This window comes from Dasypus novemcinctus, chromosome 9 (assembly GCF_030445035.2).
Source record: "Dasypus novemcinctus isolate mDasNov1 chromosome 9, mDasNov1.1.hap2, whole genome shotgun sequence".
Lineage (NCBI taxonomy): Eukaryota > Metazoa > Chordata > Mammalia > Cingulata > Dasypodidae > Dasypus > Dasypus novemcinctus.
The window spans coordinates 68,393,325-68,406,665 of NC_080681.1; the positions used below are offsets into that span (position 1 = coordinate 68,393,325).

The window sequence follows — 13,341 nt, forward strand, 5'->3', positions numbered from 1 at the left end:
AAGAGGGTAACAGCTAAATATTTCATTGTCGAGGTAGGCAGAGCATGAAGCTGTGTACAAAGAAAGGCAAAAGAAAGGTTCTTTCACACACTGATCTACTCAACTTAAGGAAGACAGTGATCTGCAGATGGTCTAGTGCACAGCTGGCAAGAATTAAAATTTCCATTGTGAGCAATGTCACTCAGGAAATAGGAATTCAAAGACTTAAAAAAGGGAGGAAATACATATAGGAGAGAGAGACAAGGAAGAAAGATACCCAACCCACTAGTGAGAGGAAGGGTGTGAATTAGAAGTCAAGACAAGCTTCAAGCCCTAGCTTGGTCATGCTTTTTAGCCTAGCATAGTTTTACACGTTATCTTCATTTCTCTGAGTCAGTTTCTTCAATTATGAAATGAGAATGTTGGATATATGACAGGAGTCCCTCCCCCAACTCTAAAATCTGATAACTAAATTTGACAGTGTATCTTGAGTCAAATTTGTCCTTTATTTTTACCAAAACATTCACAAAACCACTAGTAAAAAAAAAAAAAAAAAAGTAGGGAGTTAATTCAAAACATAGCACCAGCATTGAAAACCATAGATGTGCATTATACTCACAAATACAAGCATAATTTTCACTAGATGCCATTTAAGAACCTATCAAAAGGCCACTGACTGCACAAGACTTAACTTCCTGGCTGGGCATTCCCTCATCAAAACATAAGAAGCAAATAACAAAATATGACAACATGTGTCCTCTTTTATAAGATGAAACTTAAAACTACATTTTTGCCCCTTGCCATTCTGAGACAACAAAAGACATGTCAGGAACCACTGGTTGAATTAAAATCACTAGGTCTAGGTGAAGAGAGTAGTAGTTGTAAATAATTATTCTAAAAAAGTTTCTTCTGATTTGAACAACAAACTAAACATTTACTCTTTTTTTTTTAAAGATTTATTTTTTATTTATTTCTCTCCCTTTCCCTCCCGCCCCCCAGTTGTCTGCTCTGTGTCCATTCGCCGTGTGTTCTTCTGTGACCGCTTATATCCTTATCAGCGGCACCGGGAATCTGTGTTTCTTTTTGTTACATCATCTTGTTGTGTCAGCTCTCCATGTGTGCGGCGCCATTCTTGGGCAGGCTGCACTTTTTTTCACGCTGGGCGGCTCTCCTTATGGATCGCAATCCTTGCGCGAGGGGCTCCCCTACGCGGGGGACACCCCAGTGTGGCACGGCACTCCTTGCGCATATCAGTGCTGCACATGGGCCAGCTCCAAACAGGTCAAGAAGGCCCGGGGTTTGAACCACAGACCTCCCATGTGGTAGGTGGGTGCCCTATCCATTGGGCCAAGTCTGCTTCCCAACATTTACTCTTAGGAAACAGGAATAAACTTATTTATAATTGATATAAGGCAATAACCAAAGATTCTAATGAATAATGAGCAAGCCATCTTACCTAGTCTAACCCCATTTTTAACTATTTTATGATATGGCTAATCACGAATTTCCACAATACTATCATGTACAAAGTAAGTGCCCGCAAAATACATTCAGTCCACTCAAGATAGATTAACTGATGGTTCCTAATTTCTTGTGTCTTATTACTTCCTAAATATTATTAGGCATTAAGAGGTATTTCCATGCATCATACATAGTCCCAGAGCACCACAGCAAGCATAGAACATAAAGCAATTAAAAGTACAATGGATCCAGGTGCAACGGTAAGGATCAGGAAAGAATGAGGGTCCAACAGTGAGCCCCTGATACTAATGACTACGCTTGTGAGCCTATACGCCTGAAATAAGAACAAGGCCTAGAACAGCACTGTGCCTAGGAGTTTCCTCCTGACAGCCTTCATGTTACTCAAATGTGGCCAGTCTCGAAGCCAAACTCAGCATGTAAATGAAATGCATTCCCCCCAGCATGGGACATGACACCCGGGGATGAGCCTCCCTGGCACCGAGGGATCACTACCAAGTACCAGCTGATGATGCAACTAGAAAATGACCTTGAATTAAAGGTTCAATGCGGACCAGCAAAATATCCCTGTCTACATATAATAACAGGAGTTTAAAATGCTGTTTGACCTAATGTAAGGGGGAAATGGAAAGGAGAAATGAGTTTATATGGCTATGAGTCTCTAAAAAAGAGTCTGGAGGTTGTCAGAAGGATTGCCCTTATGCACACCTGAGCAGAGTCTCAGAGACAGATAAAGTAGATACAACCCCAGGTATTGGTTCTTTTGAGGGCTAAAGAGACCCACAGGTTCTATGGTCATGGCAGATGGGGTTCACTGCCATGTCAGTTGGCCCTTCTTTGGAGCTGGTGTTTCTGCGTGATGGAGCTGGACACAGATGGGATCTCTTTTCACAAGACTTTCATGTTACTTTACTGGAATTGTAGTTGGGGGGGTGGGGTCTGGGGTTTAAGATATATCTAGGGGATTTGAATCTCTGGACTGACAATATGATAGCCAGGCCCTGAGCCTCAACAGACTTCAACTCCTACACTCTGATTTATTGGACTTACGCCACTCAGCTAACATGGAGTTGAAGACTGTCAACCACCACACCATGGAGCCTAGAGTGCCTACAACTGAAAGCAGGAGGATTGCATCCAGTATCCATGTGGAATCTAAGCCTCCTCTTGACATAGATGTGCAATGGACACAACCAATCCAAGGTCCACAGAGAAAATGTGGCATTGGTGTGGGAAAAGTGGCCATGGTGGCTGCTGGGTGCGGGGAATGGGAGGAAGAGATGAGATGCGGAGGTGTTTTCGGGACTTGGAGTTGTCCTGGGTGGTGCTTCAGGGACAATTACCGGACACTGTAGATCCTCCCAGGGCCCACTGGATGAAACGTGGGAAAGTATGGGCTATGATGTGGACCACTGACCATGAGGTGCAGCGATGCCCGGAGATAAACTTACCAAATGCAATGGATGTGTCATGATGATGGGAGAGAGTGTTGCTGTGGGGAGAGTGGTGGAGTGGGGACGGTGGGGTTGAATGGGACCTCATATTTTTTTAATGTAATATTTTTTAAAAATGAATTTAAAAATTTTTTTTAAAAAAGTACAATGAAAAGAAGAAATAGACAAAGAAAAAAGTATATGAGCTTGCACAGTCTACATAGCTTTATATTTCTAAAATTCATTTAAAATAACATAATAATTAAAATAGTTCAAGCTGGAGTCCCATGGAAATCACTTCTTGAAGACTAGTACTTTCTCTGATTCATCTCCTTCTAGTCTCCTAATGGAAATATTACTTGGTTATTAGATATTTTACCTGGATTTATCATCTCTTGAAACTTTGTCATGCTGTAGTTCTTTAAAAGTTTACCATTCATTCATGGTAGTCACACAGGGAGTATACACAGGCAGACTGTGGTATGCAAGTACAAAGACACACTCTATTAAAATTGTATTAGTTGGAAGTTATTATGATGCAGGGAAAGTTTAGAAGCCTAAAACTTTTAAAAAGCTTTCCAAATATAAGTTTTGGAATTTATTTTAGTTTTCCAAATAAGTCACTCTCAATTTAACCTAAATACATAAATAATAGTTGAGTGATATTGATCAAGTTGCTTAACTCTCTGACAAGCAGGTTTATCATTTGCAAATGTAAATAATAACAGTACAGATTTCATAGAGTTGTTAAAAGCATTAAATGAGATGAGGCATGTAAAATACTTAATATGTCCATAGTAATCACTTCATAAATTCTTTCACTATTATGATGATGATTACTGTAAAGATAATGAAGGAAAAGACGTTAGTAGGAAATACAGCTTTGGGGAGTTAGTTGCCATCCCATTTACTGCTATATAAAGTCACCTGAACATGTGTGACTCAGACCAACAGTACTATCATTGTCAAACCATATATGATGGTGTACCTACATGAAAATGAAGGCTTGAATCTACTCTCCAGATATGCAGCCTCTTGTCCATCCAAATGCACCTTGGTCTTCTTCCTCCCTTAAGCAGACACTGAAAGACTAGAGTTATCTCTAAGCTAGGAAGCTCTTTCACAACTACTGCTGCATTAAGGACACAGAATACCCTTCATTCTTTAGAAAAATTTCTGCATTTGGTAGTTGTTTTAATCCTTGATAGGTCAACCAGTACCCTGTGACATTTGACACACAATGAGCCAAATAAAAACTCTGCTAACTTTGAAGCTTTACCAGAGAAAGGCTAAGGAGTCCTACTGGGGAATCCAATGTAAAGCACTCAGTTTATACTATATGGCAGCAAAAAAACCATATGGCCTCTAAAGAGCTTTGCTCAAGAGGCAAAAGTACAGTTAAGGAACCATGGACTTCAAGAATAATCTGGGCAGCAAACTGGAGAGACAAAATAATCGGAAATGCTTATCATCTTTTAGTGGATCTTTCCCCTTAATCTTTTGGTATCAGTTTCTCATCCGTTAAATGCATGATTACAGGACATACCTCATACAGTTGTTGAAAAGATTAAATCAAGTGCATTGAACAATGTCTGACACAGAATAAGTAGTACATAATTGTAAGCTATTTTTACCATATGATATGGTGGTCATGTTTTCCAAATAAAAAATCAGTATATAAAGTTTCTTAAAGGATTTTTCATTAAGAGGAATAAAACATGAAGGCTTCAAAACATATTAACGGTTCATGGTTCCTAAAAGAAGTAAAATGATATGAAATCAGAATTAACTTGTCAATTTTGGGACATTCCTGTTTCTGGAATGTCTGCTACCTGACTGCCTACCAGGTATGCCTCAAAGCCCTGTGAGGCCACCCTGGATCCAAAGAAATCGTCACCACAGAGCCTCTTAAGCCTACTTCCGTCACTGCTAAAATCATAACATTATTATAAAGAGTTGCTACCAAGTTTGTTTCATTTAACAGACTTGAACAAATGTTTAATTTGTTCATTGTCAGTCTATATCCAATTGAATATAAACTCCATGAGACCAGAGACTTGGTCTACTCTGTTCTCCGCTATATCCCCAGTGCCTAGAACAGTGACTGCCATAGAAGATACTCAATAAATATTTGTTAAATGTAAGATCTTTAAAAGGGGCATAATTTTTCATCTTTATATATCCTCTGCTAGCTTATAATAAGTGCACAATTTCTTTTGAATAAGAGAAAAAATGGCAGATACATCAACTTTGTACTTGAATCTATCTTTAAAAATGTTCTTTACCATTGTTTCAGTAAAGAGTAGCATTTATTATTTTGTGTCTAGAAGAGTATGAGCATTTTATATATATTGTTTTATTTAATCTTCATAACCTTATAAAGTAAATATTATTGCTATTTTAGAGATTATTAATTTAGCAAACTGAGAATAAGAAAGACTAGCAAACTTGTCCAAAGTCGTAGCAGTATGTCATAGCCTGAATGCAAAAGTGGGACCTTTCTGTTTGGTTCCAAATAAAACCTACAAGCAGGACAGAGCTGTAAAAATCACCTTAGGAACGAGAGATTCTCAATACTGGTGTTGATCTGATTCACTCATTCTGCCATTTTCTAGGAAGGGCTATGACTTTCATCCTACTACGATTCTCAAGTCTGCCTACACATCAGAATCAAGCATGAACTTCCAAAACACATCCATATTTGGAAGCAGAGGAAGACTGGTGATTCAACACCTCTGAGAAAATGAGTTTCTACTTTAAACCAATTCTTTTTTTTTTTTTTTGGTAGTTGTTATTCTGTTTTTAACTACATGGAAAACATAGATGCATGGCCAGACTCATACCCACTAACTCCCTGGAATATCTTGAGCACTTTCCAGAAGAGACAGACTTACTAGGTATTTCATTGTATCTGGGCACCTCTGTGTTCATATTTTAGCTCTTGGTCAAAATACCATGGTCATTTCATAAATGTTAATATTTAGTTTAGCCATTTCTGAAATATTCACTAAAAGGTAATACAAGAGATATATCATTTTCAGGATCTTCTCCTCAGCAAGGGCTTCTAGCATGAAACAGAAACAGTCCTACAAAAACATTTGTTAAAAGGAGAGCCACCCTATGAGAAATCAACCTCCAGCTGAAAAGCATTTGCTGCCTATCCACTATTCTCTCTCTCCCCCATTAGACACAATAGGATTTTTTTTTCTGCCAAATTCGTATACCAGAGGAGCCATGAAATTCCCGCAAAGTTCAACATCAGGCCTGACTTAAGATCTTTGAGGCCTCCTGCTAACTTCATCCCCCTGCAGCTGCCTCACTAAGGCAAGCTTTTGATCTGTACTATCTGGATTTCAAGCTGATATACACACAGCCTCTTTGATCTCTTATTAAGTGGCTTCTGGTCTCCTGATGCCTTTAGCTTTGCTGCACTGAGGTTTTTGGAAGTCAGTCATCATCCTGAGCATAGTACAAACTCTACACACCAGGAGTGGGCTCCCTTCATTCACCCACTTCGCAGGCTTGAAAAGCAATATTTAAGCCATGAGAGAATTTCCCCAGTAGCTGCAATCAGTCCATTCCATGAGCACACTACTCAGAATTATTTTTCAAATGAAGCAGCTTAAAATGATTTAAAGGATACAGAACTTTCCCATAGAGGGAAAAGAAGCAAATCCCCTATGAAAAGAACTCATTCAGCTCAGTTGGCATTGGAGCTTACAGTACTTTGATGTTAGTAAAAATAAATGTGGATAGGAATCAAGGAAGGGCAAAGAGTAGCCTTTATCAGTTTTCCTGAGTTTTGTCACACGAAAATGACCTTAAAATGCAGCTGTATGGTTTGTTCAACATTAAGATATATGACATATTTCCAAGACGATGGATACAGCCACTAATAGCAGATTGACTGCATTTTGCTCAGTACCCATATCTTAATCCCGCAAGGGTGAATTGGGCCTAAAGGACTCTTAAAAAACAAAAATCAAAACAGAACAAAAAAATCCCATACACCAGAAAGTAGAAACCTATAGAATGTTGTAAGATCCTTGAGCATTGAAGTCAAACTATATAATAACTTGTAGTACATCTTGGTCCTCTATATTTTAGATTCTGAAAATAGTATAGTTTGGCACCTGGCTTTTTACTGTAATTAATACATCTTAAAATTATGTCAATACCTATTAAAGTCTATATCTCAAATTCTATAAACTAATCAACCAATCAATATTTACATTACAAATATTAATGTAAAGATATAAGTCTTCCACAAGCTGCTGAACTCCATTTACTGAAGACAGTATAATTTACTCAAAATCTCAAATCTCTTGACAAAAACTAAAGTACTTAATTTCCAATTTTAAAGTTCAATTTTCTGATAAGATTAAAATCGGTAGAAAAAACAGGAACAGACTTTTGGGCACTAATATCATAGTCTGAATATAAATAGTTTATGCCCTCTAGGCTACAAAAGTTAATGAATCAATTACTGCCAATATAAAGTTGAAACAAAATTGATGATTATATACTGCTATCATGTAATCTGTCCTTATCATGGAAAACCATTAGCATTTGCAAATGAATTACTCACCAGCTTACACTTTATTTTCAAGGAGAATTATTTGAATAAAGACTTGCATTACATAAGAATACATCAAATTTAAGTGGTCCAAATATAGGAGAGTTTCACAAAGAGTTACATTCAGACAATCTGGCAAAAATGCACCAAAATTTAAAATATGCATACTCTTTTGACCAGCAACCCACTTCTAGGAATTTATCACAAAGATTTATTCCCATCCTTTTACAAAAGAGTATGATAAGAATATCCACTGAAGTCTCATTTGAAATAACCTAAATATCTACCAACTGGGTTGAGGAGGCTGTTTAAATTATTATACATCAACAATAAAATATTATGTAGTCATTAAAAATAATTAGGTAGCTCTATAAATACAAAGCGACAGGACATGCAATTAAGTGGGGGGAAAAGCAATGTGTTTACAGTGTGTATGATATATACCATTTACATATAAAAAATAACTAAAAAGATAACAAAACAAATAATCATATATGCTAAAATCTCTTTCTGTCTGGGAGGATGGAAAAGAAAAACTTGCATTTACCTGGAAAGGGAAGTAAGGGATTACTTGTCACAGGTACCTCTATGTTCCTTTGAATTTTTAATACCATATGTATGTATTATCTATTTTTAAAACATTTTTATTGTGCTCAGAAAGTCATTTTGTTGCACAGGTGATTTTTTTTTAACGCCAATTTCAATCCTCAACTATGACATAAAATTTATTCAATTACTTCCAGTAACTTCAAAAAATCTTTTTAAAAGAGAATTCTACCTAGTAGAGTTAATAGTCAACCAGAGAAGCTGACATGGCCCAACTGATAGAACATCCGTCTACCATATGGAGGATCCAAGGTTCAATCCCCAGGGCCTCCTGACCCATGTGGTAAGCTGGCCCACATGTAGTGCTATGGCACACAAGAAGTGCTGTGCCACGCAGGGGCATCCCCATACACAAGGAGTGAGCCTCGCAAGGAGAGCCAACCCGTGTGAGAAAAGCACAGGCCGCCCAGGAGTAGGGTCGCATACACCAAGAGCTGACGCAGCAAGATGACGCAACAAAGGAGACGCAGTTTCCCAGTGCCGCCGGATAGTGCAAGCAGACTCAGAAGACACATAGCGAATGGACACAGAGGGCAGACAATGGGTGGGAAGGGGAGAGAAATAAAAAATGACTCTTTAAAAAAAAACAACAGTCAACCAAGCTGCACCCTACGTTTTTTCTCACAAATACTAAGGTATATTATATTCAAGACTTGGCAATACTGCAATATTTTATATTCATACTATCTGTATTTTATAACCCATTGCCTCTGTTAAGAATAATCAATCACTGTCAATTTTTTATAGGGGGAATATTTTCATGATTCTTTTTAATGAGTCATCATTTGCCTTTAGCCTTTCAAACAAAATTTTAAGGCATTAGAAGTATTTACGTATGAATCACCTCTCAATGGCTTTGCCATTATGATTTCTATTATTATTTCTTTCAGTATATAAGAAAAACCCAAAGTCTCCAAAACATCTGCTTTGGCAGACATTGAGTCAGTCCGTATCAGGAGGGAAGATGGATGAGGAATGGGATGTGGGAGGGAAGAGAATTAATTATTGGTTAATAAATTTTACTTTCTAAATCATTGAAATTCAAAAGTACCAAGGATAGAAATATCATGGCTAATGTTCAGAAACTGGCTAATGTCAAACATTTCTAGTGAATTATAATCATGAGGGGTTATACAAAGTTCAACATAAATCAAAACACCAGAAAATACCCACTTGCCATGTGACAAGTTTAATTTACAAGGTCAACCAAAGTTAAAATCCAAAGTCCTAAAATTTTTTCAGGCTTTTTGGCAGAAATTAAAAAATACAGTCTCCCAGACTACCTAATAATTACTTCATTATTGAACATTAACCCACGACAAATGACTTGCAGTAACTTAGGACTCACATATTCAATTATTTTCTTCTGAAGCAATAAACACTAGCTCTTATGCAATGCCTATGAGCACATCATATTAATTAATTTTTAATACTAAACTTGCATATAAGCATTAAAAATGGGAATACTATTTAGTAGCTTACTCTTTAAGATATGACATTTTTTGGAAGCTAGAAAAACTGGGATGTGCTCAGTGGGTAATAAAATATACATGGAAAAGAACCACTTTAAAAGAAAAGAAACAGTTCAGTATAGTGGTTAAAAGCATAGATTACAGAACATATTGCTTGAGTTTGAATTCCAGTTATGCCATATTCTAGTTGTATGAACTTGGGACAAGTTCCTTAACCTCTCCATGTCTTAGTCTCCTATCTCTAAAGTGGGAATATTAGTAATATCTACTTCATTCTAGTATTCTAGGGTTCTAGTTAGGAATATATGAGGTACTATATATAAACCATTTAGAACAGTGCCTAGCACATAAGTAAAGACTCAATAAATGCTACCTATTATTATGATTATATTGGTATTAAAATTAGTATAAGTAATATTCCAAGGAACAAAGACGTTACACAAAAATATTGGGAAAACAAGGCAAAGATAACTAAGGTACAATATGGAAACCATACCTAGAAACTGGCAAGAAACTATATTATAAAAACTTGTTAAGAAATTTCTGAAAGGTGCTTAGAAACAGACTATGTAATCAAACCTCAGTATTCAGGAAACGGATGTGGCTCAACCAACTGGGCTCCCATCTACCATATAGGAGGTCCAGGGTTCAATGCCCAGGGCCTCCTGGTGAGGGCAAACTGGCCCATGCACCAAAGCTGGCCCACACCAAGTACCAGCCCACGCGGGAATGCCATGCCACGCAGGAGCGTGGGCTGATGCAGAGAGCTGATACAGCAAGATGACGCAACAAGAGACAGAGAGGAGAGAAAATAAGAAGACATAGCAGAACAGGGAGATGAGGTGGCTCAAGAGAGTAATCACCTCTCTCCCACTCTGGAAGGTCCCAGGATCAGTTCCTGGAGCCACCTAATAAGTATACAAGCAGACACAGAAGAATACACAGCAGATGGACACAGAGAACAGAAAATGGGAGTAATGGGGGTGGGGGTGAAATAAATAAAATAAACCTTAAAAACAAAAACAAAAAACCTCAATACTCATACTCTTGACAAGTTATACATCCTTATTTTCCATGACATACTTGCATCAGGCACGATGTTACACAGAGATCACTGACTTCTATTATGCCACACACAGAAAAAAGGATTTTATCTAGCTGCTACAGGAGTAGCACCTAGGGATATTTGAGGCAGCATATATTCTACCTTTGTTCAAATCATAGCCAACAAAATACCTACTACCTCTTTACCCTAAAATATGTGGAGACCTACAACCAGAATTATATTTACTATGTCCTACATATTGCTTTCTCTTTTTCATTTACCCCAACCTAGTTAAAATGACTAATGAAAATGAATTTCCACACTTTGCTCTCTGTCCTTCTAACCAAAATATACATTTGTGTGTCAGATTCAGCTCTTTCATTTCAGATGTAAAAGCATGATTCCTTTCTCTGCTCAGCTTCTATTACACCTTCTACAATATTCTGAATCACTGACCAGGACAGACAGCCACCCTATCATTCCATGGGCCAATTCAAGATCCTTTATCTACTGACTTATCTTTTCCTAAGGTTGGCTGAATTTATGCAAAAAGCAACTTTCTAAATAATAATCCATACCTGGATAATTCACCTATGGCTCACCAAGAGTTTGCTGCACTTTAGAATGCAATTTTACAATTAAATTTAGATTTTACTAAATAAAGGCATCGACTTATTAATTTTCTAAACTTACTAGTTTAAAATGGATAGAGTACAAACATATTGCAGTATGGAGCTATCTTTAAGGACCATATCAAACTTTGTGGTACTTATTTTCATATGGGATGATTGTTAATTATACTCCCATTTCTATAACAATGAAACATTTCCCACTTCCTTACACATTATTTCACTTATTTAACAATGCTCCTTTGAGTTAGACATTATTAGCCTTATTTGATAGCTGAAGAAATTAAATAAGCACCAATGATTTCATTGTTGTATATATGGTACATACTTTCTCAGGCTCTTTAGGAAGTTCTTATTATTCTAGAAATAAACCCATTAGTGAGGAAAGTGATTAACTGAAATTAATATTCCAGAGTAAAAACTTTCATTATCTTCAATACTGCTAGTATACATAGGTCCTGGAAGCTCTGTGAGTCCACTAAAAATTTCTCCCTGTGTCTAAGATGCTTCTGGACTACTTCTTATTCCAAATATGGTAAGCCTGGGGATCAGGGAGGAATCTGCATTGATCAAATTCAACCGCTTAATAACAGGGGGGCATCAAATATAATAATAGTCAGGAAAGTGGCCTTTCATGACTTTTGCTAAACCTTCACCTGGCCTTGTAAAAAATTTTTGAACTTTAGAATTTATTACCTAATTACAATAAGTAAAGGTATAATCAGCTAATTACTTGCCAAAAACAAATTTACCTGTCATCTAAATGTCACAGTGGATAACAGTTCTATCTACCACTGGACAAATGGTAAAAACAGGTGGTACACAACTGTAGGTGTCCTAAGATTGAATGTTTTTTCTTTCCTGGTTTAGCTACACAAGTAAATAAGCTGAGGCCTATAGTATGAATCTAAGTAGCATTTAGGAAATTAAGTTTTCTTTCAGTTTTCTGAGATGCAAAGGCAAAAAAGAATATCTAACACTTTTTTGCAGCAAAATTACTTTATATAATTTGTGCAGAAAAAAATGTCTGTGTCTGATGAATGTGAGGAAGATAAAAGGGGGAAAAAACTTAGAATCTTGTTTATAAAGACAGAAATCAAATTGGAAAAGCAATACATATTATGCACACCTATAAAAATGCAGGGAATAAAAAGCATCCTACAGTTAGAACTTACTATATTAAAAAAGGGGTTGGGGGGAACAGATGTAGCTCAGTGGCTGAGCGCCTGCTTCCTATGTACAAGGCCCCAAGTTTAATCCCTGGTACCACCTTAAAAAAAAAAAAAGCTTAAAGTTCAGGACTGAATTGTTAAAGATGATTTTCTTTCCATCCTTTACTGAAGTTTATTTTTTTTTAAGTTCTGGAACACTTTTCTACCTTAGCAGGTACAATATATAAAATTTATAGGCAATGTCACTGAAGAGGATAAAAACAACCATTATGATATCAATATTTGTTATATAAGAATGAAAAATATTTCCTATTACAATGGAAATTTAGTTGAACATCTAAAAACACATCGGAAAAGTGTTTTCTAAACTAAACCCCAATTATCAAAATGGTAAACAAAAACTCCCACTGAGTCTGTTCATTCAGTTCCAGTTAATTTTTGCTAACCTAAACCTTATTTAAATATTCTGCAAAAATTTATTAACCATTTACCATATGCTAAGTAACTGGGCTACCATAGGGAGAAGAAAATTACACAGCCCTTGCCATTTGTTTTATATGCCCTAATATTAATCAAACTATAAACTTCCAGAAATAATAGTATTGATATTTCCTGATTACAAATATTTCCTAAAATATCCATTATTTTGAATCTGTTGACTCATAATTCAATAATATTCCAAAGAGAAGTTCTAATAACTGTGAGGGCTACCTGGCACATAAATACAACAGTGTAAACAAAAGAAGATATAAGCTATTTCAGGAATCTTAAACCATACTGCCAAAATATGGAATTTAATGTTCTTACATAATGCTAAAAGTATTTTTAAAATCTGTTCCCGACAGCCTTAGTATATTAAAAAAGAAGAATTGATTTTTATTTCACTTGGCGTTTTATGTGCTTTGATAGAGTACCTTTTGCTTTATTAGACCACAATGGATTTAGGCAGC

At 36.5% G+C, this 13,341-nt stretch overlaps 1 protein-coding gene across 11 annotated transcripts in view; it reads right to left on the reverse strand.

The window, feature by feature from the left end:
- Window positions 1-13,341, reverse strand: part of PATJ (PATJ crumbs cell polarity complex component) — a 435,722-nt gene that overhangs the window by 296,531 nt on the left and 125,850 nt on the right. The gene's annotated exons all lie outside the window — the stretch shown is intronic.